A 15,565-nucleotide genomic window follows, 5' to 3' on the forward strand; every position below is an offset into this window, starting at 1 on the left:
GCTAAACTGAAATTTGTTTCCACAAAATCTAGTGATGGTCATCAGCTTAGGCATGAGACAGAATGTCTTCTCCCAGACTCCAGAACCTGGGGAAGCTAGTCCGGCTCCTTCCTAGCTTTCCTTCCAACAGGATTTTGTAAACTTAGTGCTTCAAATGAGCGGGCTGGTGGTGTTCTGTTTTTATTGTAATTATTATGTTTTAAACATATTTTATATGTGTATATAGTTTTCATTCTATCAGTGTTTCATTGTTTTTTCATGATTGTTTCTTTGTTTTTAGCAATTCCGGTTTTTATCTGTAATAATAGGGAATTGGGGGGGGGGGAAATCAATGGAAGGTAAGACTATCGTATTCAGCAATGGCAGAATCTGGGGCAGCAGCATGCTATAGAACAGCAACAGGAAAGGGCTAGTACTGTAACATCCTCTTTCTGTAAAAAGAGACTTGTTGCCACTATTCAGCAGGCCCTTGTAACCTCTCCGTCTGACTGCTGTAATAGGGCTGCCTGTGAAACTTCAGTTGATCAAAGACGCTGAAGTCAGAATGTAAGATGGATGTTAACTTCCAAGAGCCAATACTGGTTAGCAGTTTGTTTCCTGGCTAATTTAAAGACCCTGCTTTTTATCCTTAAACTCTTATCTGAACGTGGTGCACTTGTGAATGGTATGGGCGTGTGAATCCGTGTGTTTGTGTGTGTGCTTCACTTTGGGATTGGGCCCTAGCCATTGCTGGTATGTAGACCCATCATGCATCTCACAGGGCAGGTTGGGGTGTTGCGAACTCTGCTTTGAAGCCCACATCAAGAATACCCAAGAGAGTACCTTTTCCCACATGTACCACACCAACCACGGAGATTCTGTCACTCCTCTCTGCTGCAAAGTGCTACCTTTGGAGGCTAGATTGCATTCGGCAATTTTTATTCTTGTCTATAAAAATATTCACATACCACTATATTGTAAAAAGTTGTTTACAATAACACATGAAGCATACGCGGTTGCTATGCAATGTTTATGGAACCATTACAGCTTGAGATTTGCCTCATTCAAGAGCTTAGCCCACTTAGTGCTATTAGGACTAAGAGGGCTTTTAACTTCCAAGTTGGACAGAGATTAGTTTCGTTTGTATTATTTTTCCTATTGTCAAGGTGATGCTGTTGGTTGCAGCCTTTCTCAACCTTGGGTCCCCAGATGTTTTTAGCCTACAACTCCCATCGTCCCTGACCACTGGTCCTGTGAGCTAGGGATCATGGGAGTTGTAGGCCAAAAACATTGGGGGACCCAAGGTTGAGAAAGGCTAGTCCATCTTTTCTTGGATTTTAAAAATACAGTTGGAGTGGCAATTTAATGTTGCTTGCTGCTTTGGGAATTTGAGTCGCAAAGCAGATTTATAAGCCCTTAAATAAATACAAAACAGATAAATAAAAGGCATAAAAACAATGATGATCAGAAATTGATAGAAAATAACTGTACTGCAAGCAAGGCCAGGTCTTTGTAATAATTCAGAAAGTGTATAAGATGATACTGCAAAATCACTGATAAGTTAATGGGAAACCGATTAACCTGTTTTATAAATTAACCTATGAGTGTATAAATTCAAACAACATATATCACACCTGACAACCATTTCTATAGTAAAGCCACAAAGTGTTTTGCACCTAGAATGGTATAATCTAATCAGACCTGCAGACTTCTTCCACTCCCATTTTCAGACTATTCAACACTACAGACTCTGATACTTTTTCTGATAGTATGTATATACAGGTCTCTTCCTAGAAGCATCTCTCTGAACTAGAGTGAATTAAAAAGTTATTCACTCTGGACACAAGAGCATCCTCTGTTTGAATCTACACAAGTGAGTCAGTGCTTGTAGGGGAAAAAGGGGGGGGGGAGGGAGAGAAAAGGATAATTACTTATTCCCTCTTCAAGTGGGAATAACGCTTTGATGCCTGAAAAAGGAAGGGGTAGTTCTGATCTCTGAAAGAGAATAGCAAGAACGCTGTAGAATTTCACATCTTGAACTACAAGACTACAGAACATTTCACATACAAGTCAGGTGTTTCTGATGTACGGTAGTTACCTGGTACGGACAGTTTAAAAGACCATTCATTCCCTGTTCCTGTTCGGTCATGATGCCACTATTTACAATAGCTCTGGTTCATGTTAACATAACTCTGTAATATTGCACAACCACCTAAAATTAACAGATACTTTATAAAAGCCATTCCATGAGAACCACCCTTTTCCTGCCTGAAAAAGAAGACTCGATGCTATACTCAGATACAGGCAATGTAACATATTAGTTGGTCTTCTATTATTGTCTGATTCTGGAATGTCTGCTTTTGCTGCAAGTTCTTCTGCGAAAGGAGCGATTCATCTCTAGGAGGCTAATTTCTTATAGCCAAGTGCAGGATTTTAATAAACAAACCAAAAAGTGAAGTGCCTTTTTGAACAGCCCTCACATCAGCAGGAAATATGAGTGGTTCGGGAAGCTTGAACTGTTCACTATTCTCTCCAACATTGTTTAGAACAGTAATAGATTTTTTTTTTGTTTTACCCTTAATAAATCATAAGTGATCTCTTTGTTTGGTTTTAATTATGGAATTGCGCTACCACTGAGGAGTTTTCACTCTTAAACACTAAGCAAATAATCTGGCATAAAAACTAAAGAGGAAAGCAGGTTGGCAATAATTTTGAAAGAGAGTTTTTTTAAAAGCACTTGCAAATTATCAGCTTGCGCCTGATGGTCAGGCAGACCAACAGCTGTGCAGGCAGACCACATCCTAGAACATGAAAAGTGTTGGACATCACTAAACCAGAACTCTGGCAAAGGGGCTAAGATACCATCATTTGCTGCCATGGTAGCTTGTTGGGGGAGATTGATCTTTGCTGTGCTATTGCTGGCCAGAAGATGGTGATGTTACCAGCTCCAAAGGAATCAGATAATAAAAAGGAACCAATAGGATTGTACTATTTAACCAGCAGACTCTGGTTTTGTGCCCCAACCTGCTCAACTTCCGGCTGGGTTGCTAGATGGTAACTTCAGACGTGGAATTTTCATGAACAAGATTCCATACCAGCTCAAGAATCCACACAACCTTTGTGCCAGGAATAAATTCCCTGTCTTTTATGAAGACTCTTCTTCAGCGGTTATGATAAGAAGACATGTAGTGGTCACCATTAAACTTAATGTGTAGTCAGAATCGGCCTACCCATGAGGCAGGGTAAAGTGTGTGTGGCATTATAGCTCATCAGGAGCCAGTGTGGTGTAGTGGTTAAGAGCAGTAGTCTCATAATCTGGGGAACTGGGTTCACGTCTCCGCTCCTCCACATGCAGCTGCTGGGTGACCTTGGGCCAGTCACACTTCTCTGAAGTCTCTCAGCCCCACTCACCTCACAGAGTGTTTGTTGTGGGGGAGGAAGGGAAAGGAGAATGTTAGCCGCTTTGAGACTCCTTCGGGTAGTGATAAAGCGGGATATCAAATCCAAACTCTACTTCTTCTTCTTCATCTTCTCCACCCCTGCCCACCGCCCTGGTGATGGAAGTGTTGGGTTGTACCCTGATTTGGCCTAAGATTTGTAAGTTTCTCATAATGGTGCTTTTGCCACCCGCACCCCGCAGGTTTTCCTTTAAAGGAACAGTTTTCCTTTATCCAGTCAGTGGATCAAAGTAGTTGGTTTTGAAAGTGTCATTGTGACTGCTGCTTGAATAGAGTGTATGTCAACATGACAAGACGACTCGATGCTGCGACATTTTACCTGCTTTTAGATGATGCATGTAAAGAAGGTAATATAATAGTCTAATTCAGTATAAGGCAGCTGATAAGGCCTTCTCGGTAGTGGCGCCCACCCTGTGGAACGCCCTCCCATCATATGTCAAGGAAATAAACAACTATCTGACCTTCAGAAGACATCAGAAGGCAGCCCAGTGTGGTGTAGTGGTTAAGAGCGGTAGACTCGTAATCTGGTGAACTGGGATCGTGTCTCCGCTCCTCCACATGCAGCTGCTGGGTGACCTTGGGCCAGTCACACTTCTCTGAAGTCTCTCAGCCTTACTCACCTCACAGAGTGTTTGTTGTGGGGGAGGAAGGGAAAGGAGAATGTTAGCCGCTTTGAGACTCCTTCGGGTCGTGATAAAGCGGGATATCAAATCCAAACTCTTCTTCTTCTCTTCTTAATGTTTGATGTTTTACTGTGCTTTTAATATTAAGATGGGAGCCGCCCAGAGTGACTAGGGAAAACCCAGCAAGATGGGTGGGGTATAAATTATTGTTATTGTTATTGTTATTATTGTTATTATTGTTATATCTGATTGGCCAACATAAGAACTGGATGCTGGACCAGTTGGGCTGATCCAATGGTGCTCATGTTCTTATGTCATTTTGTTGTTTGAGGAGCCAATGAAAGCTACACTGTTGAACCTGATCCCTTACATTGCAGGTCATTTCCAGAAACAGTATTGCAACTGGGAAATAAAATTCACCTTCATGCTTTATAAAGGCAAAATTATCCTTTTCTAGCGAGAGCTGGCCCAAGAGTCGTTAGCAAAACTACTTGTTTGCAGAAAGAAAAGAAAAGAAGAAGTCTTTTATCTCTCTCCAGTGCAACAACTAAGCAGAATATTTGAATGTCGCTTCTCAATACTGTTTTACTCCCCAGATAGATAGATGTGGGTTTGGCATAAAATAATTAGCAAGGGAAAAAGAGCCAGAGTTAGGTAATCACCTTTGTAAATCTTCAAATGAAACAGCGCTTTGTCATGAACAAAACACTTAGAGCTACAATGAAGAGAACAGGCTTTGTTTAAAACCTATTATTTAGAAATCATCTAATTTTTAAAGGTTAATTAGTGTAATTTACCCATCTCGGATTATTGAAAAGGTCTGTATGTGAACAACAAACATCAGCATTCAGTCCGTTTCGCGTCCGTCCCCCCCCCGGTGATTCATCCACATCTGTTTTGCTTTTTATGATCACCTAATTGAGGCACGGATTTCTGTCCAATACAGATGGTCTACTGTTGATAACTATTTGCATGCCGTTTATACTATTATTGTACTGATTTTTATTCATTGCCAAACCGCGAGGAACACAACAATGGGACGAACAATTCATTTGGCTGGGAGATTAAAATAGATTTGTGCAGAAAATTCACAATGAAGACAAGTAAATTATTTATCAATATATTTGCCTACCAATTGTTCTTCTTCTTTACAGTCTATTTACCCCGTTCCACAATGTGCCCCTGTTATTTGGGAATCTTCAACTAGCAGCCAGGCTAAATCAGCTGCTACAAACCCATTTCTGTTGAAAATGAGAATTATACCCTTCTCTGCGCATGTAGGCAACAATGGGTGAGATCTGGGCTCTGGTGAGGTCAAGTGCTTTGTCATTCATTTCAGGATTTCACCGTGACTCCAGAGCTCAGATGACTTGGAATCAGGTCTTCCTGTCCCCCACAACTGTTTGTGATGCCCCTGTTATCCCAGAAAACTACAGAGGAGGTTGTGATTTCACTCCCCCCCCCCCAGTCTCCATTCAGGGCCTTTTGATCCCCCCTCCCCGAGTCTGAATCCTTGCACCATGCTCCTCTTTGACAATCTGCCTGGCTGAGGGAGGCAGTCTGGTCTCCAGATCTGCATTGCTTTGTTTTCTCAGGCTGTCTATTCCTGATCTGTCTGTGTTCAGTGCTTGAAGGAAGGAAGGAGAGGCGTGGAGCAGAGAGGGCTCATCACCTTATCTTCTGTCAATGCCCCCAAACCTGTAATTTTATTTTATTTTATTTTTTAATAAGCCGCTGTGGGAAATGATTTAAGATTGGGAGGAATTCTGAGTGGGTCTTGTGGGTTTCGTTCAGGCCTTTTCCCAGCATAGTTCAAGCACCGTTTGAACCCAGCGTTAAGAAATGATCATAAGGATCAGCTGCATAGCCAATGGGCATGATCCAGAGTACCGTATTTTTCGCTCTATAAAACGCACCAGACCATAAGACGCACCTAGTTTTTGGAGGAGGAAAACAAGAAAAAAAAATTCTGAATCTCAGAAGCCCGAACAGGAAGAGGGATCGCTGCGCAGTGAAAGCAGCAATCCCTCTTGCTGTTCTGGCTTCTGGGATAGCTGCGCAGCCGGCATTCACTCCATAAGACGCACACACATTTCCCCTTACTTTTTAGGAGGGAAAAAGTGAGTCTTATAGAGCAAAAAATACAGTATTTCCTTCTCTAAATTGAAGTGTTTCTTCCCTTTACTGGGATGCTGGATGGGAGATAATACTTACCAAATTCCCTTCCATCTGCAACACCTCTCACACTCTTCCAGGGGGTCTCCCAACCTTACACAGTACCTTTTCAGGGGGTGCTAGGAGCTCCAGGGAGAAGGAGAAGTCAGCGGAAATTGCACCCCACTTTCCTTTACTGGCAGTAACCCATCAGCAGAATTCCATTCATGGTTCCAACCGCTTGTGTCTGGTCCATTTGGAGGCAGATGTGAACCAGGCTCCCCAACTACATCAATGTGCATCTCCAAGCCTCTCTGAACTGCCTGGAGATGCACATAGGAATGTAGCTGCCTAATTGTGCATGACTAGAATTGTATTGGGGTTTCTCTCTTGATAATCCAAATCCTTACCACCATTCCCCAATCCATCTTCTGACATGGAGTAGTATGGACACACTGATGTCTAAGCAGATGTCTGAGCAAGCATCGCACTGTCACCACCAACATCTCCATACAGGTATTTGGCTGAAACATGCACAGACATTATATGTCAAGGTCTCTGTTCTTTTTTTTTAATTATTTTTTAATTTTTATTATTAAAATAATTCAACATTAATACATACATGTTACGAATATACAAACATACATTTCATAAAATTCTTAAAAATATTCATACATACCCACACTCAGTCCCACAGATACTTCCTTTTCCCACCACCATCCCTCACCCTTCACCTCACCCTTGTGTTAGACTTCCAATCTACTCAATTGCAATTTCTTTCCACTTCTATTACTTTCTTTCACACACTTTTAAACCAATTTTCTACTTCTTTTTCTGTTACCCATTGTTATCCATCTTATTTAGTATTTCAGTATTTATAATGGAACTTGTTTATTCTAATAGGAGTTCTGATTTTTCAATATAATTTTGCAAGTATCCTTTAAACACCTTCCAGTCCTTGTCTATCTTCTCTTTTGATATCCTTCCAATTTCTCCCATTGTTTTGGATATATTGTAATACTCCAATAATTTGGCAAGCCACTCTGTCGGTATAATACCACTTTTCCAATTTTTCGCAATCAATAGCCTTGCAGCTACTGTTGCGTATACCGGTAAATATAATGTCTTGTCTTCTTCCTTTAGACTTCCTGGTGCTATTCCCAATAGGAAACCTTCTGATGTTTTCCTAAATGAATATCTGAACATTTTTTTCATTTCATTGTATATTGTTTCCCAAAACTGTTTGATGTTTAAACAAGGTCTCTGTTCAAGCCTCATCCCTTTCCCATATCTAAAGGATTTCTCCCCTTCATATAGAGGAAGTGGAAGCAATTCTTCCATAGTACAGCAGAACTTGATTTATAAAGTTATGGTCAGAGCAAAGCAGCAGTCTGGCTTCCCTTCTCTACTCAATCATTTCTTAGTAACTTTTAGGCAAAGGTAAAGAGACCCCTGACCATTAGGTCCAGTTGTGACCGACTCTGGGGGTGCGGCGTTCATCTCGCTTTATTGGCCGAGGGAGCCGGCGTACAGCTTCCGGGTCATGTGGCCAGCATGACTAAGCCGCTTCTGGCGAACCAGAGCAGCACACGGAAACGTCGTTTACCTTCCCACTGGAGCAGTTCCTATTTATCTACTTGCACTTTGACATGCTTTCAAACTGCTAGGTTGGCAGGAGCAGGGACTGAGCAATGGGAGCTCACCCCATCGCAGGGATTCGAACCGCTGACCTTCTGATCGGCAAGTCCTAGGCTTTGTGGTTTAACCCACAGAGTAGCTTTTACTAGCATGCAAATTTCAAAACAATGTTGAGGCTTCAGACCAGAACTAGCCAGTCTCTCAAACACATTTGAGAACATTATCAGATGAGAGTATAGGTGTTGCCAAATTTCAAAAATTGCTTCAATCATGCAGTAAGCTAAATATGACTGCATTTGTATAGTGCCTGCTGCCTCTGCCTGACTCATGAAGCAGAGTCTGATTTTTTTTTGTCAAAATGTGCAACAGATTTGCCCAGCTCATGAAACAAACTGTATGAATTGAACAAATTCTCTGTCTAATTCATGAAATCAATAATGTCTTTGCATAATTCATGAAATAAGCAAAGCCTCTCATGAACCTGGCAGAAGCTTTTCATCATTTCATGACTTTGGCAAAAGCAAAGGTTTATTGCCACCCCCTCCCCTTTACAGTTTATGCAGTTGCTTAAAATTAGGCGAAGCTGTAGCTTAATTCATTGTTCAGGGGAAACTGTTCATAAATGAGCCATTATTTCAATGAGTCAAAGACCAGAACATTTCCATAACTTAAACATTAACGTATAGTCCTTAAATATAATAATATGATAAATAAATAAGCTTACGTATTTATTTTGCAGCATTTATAACAGGCCATCCCAGAACATAGTTCTGTTGTCAGCCCACAAATATTGAAAAATACAATACAATTTAAAATATTATTAAAAAGACAGTTTCCAACAGGAAAAGATCCAAACCTAAAATGACATATAACTAAAAATAAACAACATACAAGCAGCGGGATAAAAGTTCATATTTTAAAAGCTAGTGAGAACTGAAAATCCCGCAACTTCACATAGTGCTGAAAAGATCGATGAAAAGGTGCCAAATGGGGTGCCACCACCAAGAAGGCTCTTTTTTCCAGCAGCCACCTGCTTGCTGGGAGCACTCACAGCAAGGCGTCTGTTGAAGATTCTAAAGTTCGGGTAAGCATATGACCTTTCACTTTATGAAAGCTCAGGAAAGCATGTGATCTTTCACGGCAGGAGAAGGATAAGAAGGAGCTAGCTGCTGGAGACATGCTGCACTCGGCTCCAGAGGCGTAGCTTGGGGGGCGCTGTGGGTGCCGTGGCCCTGGACACAATGTTGAGAGGGGGCGCAAATAGGCGCCCCCACAGCAGGCTTCTTCATCAAAGCCTGGCTCCAGGCCAGAAGGAGCTGCACCTTGGTTGTGGCGCTTGTGCCTGGTGCAACTCTGCCCCCGGGTCAGGCTTGACCCAGGGGAGGAGAATAGGCAAGTTCTCCTTGGCTGTGTGGCGCATCGCACCTGGCCCGGCCTGGTGGCAGAGAGCACCCCAACTTGGCCACAGTGAGGTGTGCCCAGCTGCAGCAGGCCTGACCCTGCGGCGGAGAGCAGGAAGAGAGTGGACAGCAGCTTCCCTGCCCCTCTCCCACCCTGAACTGTGCTGTGTGGGAGGGCGGACTCTGGGCCCGGGCAGCGTGGCCATACACTCCGCCGCTGCTTGGCTCCAGTCTTCAGCTCCATGCTTTTGGGCATAGTGGGGTCCTGGCTCCTACCCCCCAAAATATAGGGGGAATCAAATGGGCTTGGCCCCTAGGAGCCGACGCCCTTGTTCTGGACTGTTTCAACAGTTCAAAGTCTAAATGGGTATTATTATTATTATTATTCTTATATGAATTTATATACCGCCCTGCACCTACAGGTATATATATTCACAGGAAGACAAAATCGTGATTATAAACTTATGAGCTCATCTTTCTGAGAGGCGTCTTTTGTGATCAGGGAGACACCGCAAATGTTGCTGGAAGACTGGCTCCTCCTCTTATTTCTTTTCTCCGAGAGCAAAATCTGTGAGTCATGGTTGAGTTACTGCCATGTCCTTAGACACCACAGCTGAGGTGCAAAGAGCTACTTAGGCCTAGCCAAGGGTCTTGTGCTTTTTGTTCCTTAACTCCTTTTTGCGCTGAAGAGCTGAATCACCCTTCCTCAATGCCATATCGCCATCTGTTTTAATTTCAAGAGCCTTGCGAAATGGGGCTGACGAAGGGTCTACTGCTTAGAAGTACAAGCTGAAACTCCCTTGCAGAACTAGTGGCGAGCTTTTCCAGATCCCAGCACACAGGCATTGTATCTATGTCTGTCTGTTTGTCTGCAGTAGCCTCAGAGGAAGGTATGGAGCCAGGGTTGGCACCAACAGCTGGAATCCCCAGGTAGAGCCAGAGGGTCTGCTGCTGGGACAGCTGAGAATAGAATCTATAGGTTGATGCAAATGCACACACACACACACACACACACACACTCCTAGGGCAAGCCAGGGATGCCAGAGGAGGTAACCTCCTCTTTCTCTCGAAAAAAGTTCACACAGTTACTAAAGGCTAAAGGCCTTGATTTCCATTCAAACAGTATTTTCTTTGGCAGCTGCCATAGCTCCATATCTCATGTTTCTATTCACACTAACAAATTTTTGAGGCAGCATGCGCCCTGAAGGTTTATAGCGATACAAGAGCATATGCTCTGCCCAGGTCCTAGTTGCTTGGGCTGGCACCATTCCTGAGAAAATAGTATATAGCGTTGTTCATTTGCTTATTTCAGTAACATCATCACTGCTATGTCACTGAAGTGTATTGTTACTGAATTGCTTTGTGATATTTTCCTTTTGAATGTAGTATGGTTTTGGGGTTTTTTTGTATTATTTATTTCTGTTTTGAATGAACTGTGTTTTGATGTAGTTGCTGTGAGCACAAACTTTCTTGTGGAAAGGTGGCATGCAAATCTTCAATCAATCAATCAATCAATCAATCAAATAAATAGGTCATATTTATCCCACAAGCAGAAAATCCACACACAAAACACTATTTATGTAGGTAAATTAAATTCTGATTCATGGTCACTTATTGTCACTTTTTTATGAGACTGAGGCTACTGAAATCCTTCATATACTTACCTGCAAGAAAGGCCCCCTAAACTCAGTGGGACTTACTTCTGCCGTTAACTTGCATAGGATAGGGCTGCACGATCCCTGTAACAAGGTACTTTCTCTACTTTTAAAAATCTAACAAACAAGTATCAGATTCCAGCCTCCCACTCCTTGCCCCACGAAGTTCATAATTACTGTTTAAATAATGGGCCCTCCCAAAGGAGGCTGCATGAATGGCTCAAGTCACAATGCCCAAGTATATTTTCGGAGCTTCAAGAGTTGTCAGTGTGACACCAAATCGTCTTTGCAACTTCATTAGGCCAGAATTAAATACTTACTTTGGGGGGGAAATATCGGGAAAGAAACTCCATCCTTTGTCAAATATTCTTTTGTTATCCTAGACTTCGCTACATTTGCAACATGTCAAAACGGGTACTTTCCTCGGCCATTTAAGAACCAAGAGTGGCTACTCATTGTTAAATGGCTCGTTTCCGCTAGCCTGTGACAAAACAGCTAGCTGGCTAGTCAGCCTCAGTCAGTGTCTATTTATGGCAAAATGTCAAAAAAGAATGTCCTGCATTTGTGGCTCAACAATAATGAACATGGTTAAATCTGAAAATTCACAAAAGGAAGTGAACAGCTTTTTACATTCTGAAGAACATTAGATTCTGGTGTCCTTTTTGTTCCAATTGTTGTGGCTTAACACTATGAAAAGACCACCTGTTGGGCTGCCATTTTGTGATTGTATTAAATGCAGTGATTGCATAAAAGAACACTTTCCAAAATAACCTAGTATTATTATTCACTTATTTCACAGTAAATGTGCATTCAAGACCTGCCATAAAGTCCCCCTCCTTCATTGAAGTTTCAAGATGGATGTGCTCACTAAATGCACACTTACTGCAGATGTATGATGTTATAGTCCCAGACCTGATACTTAGAAATGAGCTCATATAAACCTGATGAGACAATTAAGCCTCCTGTAACATAAAGCTAAACTTCTGTAAACAGTGAGCAAGAACCAGTGATGAAATGTTTCCAGACTCATTGATGAATTCTAATTTGGGTAATAAAGGTACAATTACATGACAATATATAGGTTTTGTGTCTTGTTAAAAAAAAAACAACAACCACCAGGGATATTAATGCTGTTCTTATTAGCAGGACAGCATCGACTGCCCTGAAAAATAGCTGTCTAATTATATGCAATATGCACCTATCAAAACCAATAGGAGTTTTACATGGGCTCTGTAAAGCCTCAGACTTTCAAAATTACAAAAATCCAGTTGAAGTCTATACAATCTACTCAAACTATCGCAAATAAAACAGATCCTGACCTTGCACACTTCAACCAAAAGTTTGCTTTTTAATCTGTTTTTCCCTTTCCCTTTGCTTATGCAGACTGCTGTTAGGGAAGGGAGCTTCAAAGCTGAAGACCACAACAAAAATTACTTTGCTCTGAGCCTCTGCAGGTTTAACTTTGCAACCAGATGCAAGGGCTGACTATCTGATCCTAAAGAACATGGGGATTCATTCTTTATCACCCATATCACCGATTCCACAGCTGGTGTAAATAATCACACTACTTTTGATTCTCTGCAGAGGATGTTTTGATCCATAGCAAACAGAGTTCTGGCCTCAAAACATTTGCTGATATTACATGTGTTTCAGTGTGAAGTAAATTTTACAAATGTTTGGCAGATCATATTGTTGTACACCAGCAATCTGTTGTACCAATATGGCCTGTACCTCAGCAGTAGGGCACATGCTATACATGCAGAAGGTTCCAGGCTCAGACTCCAGCTTCAGCAGTCACACCCTCCAACACTTTGAAGCCAAAGTCCGGGACGCCATCTTCCCAAATGCCATTTTCCCGTTTTTTATTGTGAGAGCTTGGCGGCCAATTCGGTTGCAGTGATCTCATGCGATTTCGTGCTGTGGTTCCTCCCCAAAAGTTTTTTAAATATATTTTTTTATTAGTTTTTTTTTAACATATCATTTTCAACAGTAATTAAAGATACTTTTACATCTTATTCAAATTTTTGACTTCCCTCAACCCTGTCTGAGCATTTTCCAATCTAATCTCTCAGTATGCATTTCTTATCTTCCCTATTACATTTCAAACTCATGACCAATATCTCTATCTTTTTCTACTTTGTAACACTTCGTATATTTCTCCTTACAGAACTTCTTGTAGTCTAGCATAATTTGTTGATTACAGTTGCTCTTCAAATAATTCATATACTTCTTCCAATCTTCTGTAAATCTCTTTTTTTAAAAAAATTAATATTTATTGCTTTTCCAACAATTTAAACACTACCAAAACAATACAATACAATACATTGCAATACAAAAACACTACAATACAAAACACTACATAACATTGACACATTAAACACATTAAACACATTAAACTAACAAAACAAAACAAAAACAGTTTAAAATAAATCAAACAATTTCAATATCTTATCTTTCATTCACTTATTTCCATGACCTCCTCACACCTCCCTTTTTGTATTCCACTTCTATTAATTGTTTCAGCAATTCCTTTCCATCTTCCTCTGTTTTCTATCCTATAATTATCTTAACACATTCTAACCTTATTTTTCCTTTAATACTCTATTAATCTATTTATACTTATTTCCTCATAACATTTCTACTAAAGCCATATAATTTCATTCCAACATTTTTCTAACATTCATTAATTTTACAGTATTTCTGTAAATAGTCTTTAAACTTTTTCCAGTCTTCTTCCACCAACTCTTCTCCCTGGTCTCGGATTCTGCCAGTCATTTCCACCAATTCCATATAGTCCATCAACTTCATCTGCCATTCTTCCCGGGTGGGTAAATCTTGTGTCTTCCAATACTTCGCGATGAGTATTCTTGCTGCTGTTGTTGCATACATAAAAAAAGTTCTGTCCTTCTTTGGCACCAATTGGCTGACCATGCCCAGGAGAAAGGCCTCTGGTTTCTTCAGGAAGGTATATTTAAATACCTTTTTCATTTCATTATAAATCATCTCCCAGTATGTCTTAATCCTTGGGCATGTCCACCAAAGGTGAAAGAATGTACCTTCAGTCTCATTACATTTCCAACATTTATTGTCGGGCAAATGGTAAATTTTTGCAAGCTTGACTGGTGTCATGTACCACCTATAAATCATTTTCATTAAATTTTCTCTTAAGCCATTACATGCCGTGAATTTCACACCTGTGGTCCATAACTGTTTCCAGTCAGCCATCATTATATTATGTCCAACATCTTGTGCCCATTTAATCATAGCTGATTTCACCGTTTCATCCTGAGTGTTCCCTTTCAACAGCAAGTTATACATTCTTGACAAATTCTTGATTTTTGGATCTAACAGTTCTGTTTCCAATTTTGATTTTTCCACCTGGAAACCAACTTTTTTGTCCAGATTGTATGCCTCCATTATTTGGTAATAATGGAGCCAATCTCGCACTTTATTTTTCAATTTTTCAAAACTCTGCAATTTTAGTCTGTCTCCATCTTGTTCCAGGATTTCCCAATATTTCAGCCATTTGGCCTCCATATTGAGTTTTTTCTGTGCCTTCGCTTCCATTGGTGACAACCATCTTGGGGTTTTCTTTTCTAGCAAATCTTTATATCTTATCCAGACATTAAACAATGCTTTTCTAACAATATGATTTTTAAATGCTTTATGTACTTTTACCTTATCGTACCACAAATATGCATGCCAACCAAATGCATTATTGAAGCCTTCTAGGTCCAACACGTCAGTGTTTTCAAGAAGCAGCCATTCTCTCAGCCAACAAAAAGCAGCTGATTCATAGTAAAGTTTAAGGTCTGGCAGGGCAAATCCCCCTCTTTCTTTAGCATCAGTTAATATCTTAAATTTTATTCGAGGCTTCTTGCTCTGCCAAACAAATCTGGAAATATCTTTCTGCCACTTCTTGAAACAATCCATCTTATCCAAAATTTGTAATGTTTGAAACAAAAACAACATCCTTGGCAGCACATTCATTTTTATCACAGCAATTCGACCTAACAATGATAACTTCAAATTTGTCCATATTTCTAAGTCCTTTTTCTCTTCGATCCAACATTTTTCATAATTATCCTTAAATAAATTCACATTTTTGGCAGTCATGTTAACCCCTAAATATTTCACTTTCTTAACCAGTGTTAGTCCTGTCTCCTCCTGAAACTTCTCTCTCTCATTCACAGTTAAGTTTTTCTCTAAAACCTTAGTTTTCATTTTATTCAGCTTAAAACCTGCTACCTGTCCGAATTCTTGAATCAGTTCCAATACCCTTTTAGTACTGGATTCTGGCTCCTGAAAAGTCAATACTAAATCATCAGCAAATGCTTTCAGTTTGTACTGTTTAGCTCCCACTTGTATACCTTTAACCTCTTGTAACCATCTTCTGTAAATCTCTGGTCTCGCAGGTTTCGAACCCTTCCTGTCATTTTGTCTGATTCTACATAGTCCATTAATTTCATCTGCCATTCTTCTTTCATCAGAATTTCTTCTAGTTTCCATTTTTGGGCTAACAATACTCTTGCCGTCCCCAAAAGTTCTTTTTTCAGGCATGGCACCCCAAAACATGAGAGATAAGGGACGCTAGAGTTAAAGGAGGCTGCCAGGGAGGGGGAGGTAAAGACAGCAAACTAGCAAAGGGGGGAACAGGA

The sequence above is a fragment of the Podarcis pityusensis genome (genome assembly GCF_964106645.2).
Source record: "Podarcis pityusensis genome assembly, chromosome: 1".
NCBI classification, from domain to species: domain Eukaryota; kingdom Metazoa; phylum Chordata; class Lepidosauria; order Squamata; family Lacertidae; genus Podarcis; species Podarcis pityusensis.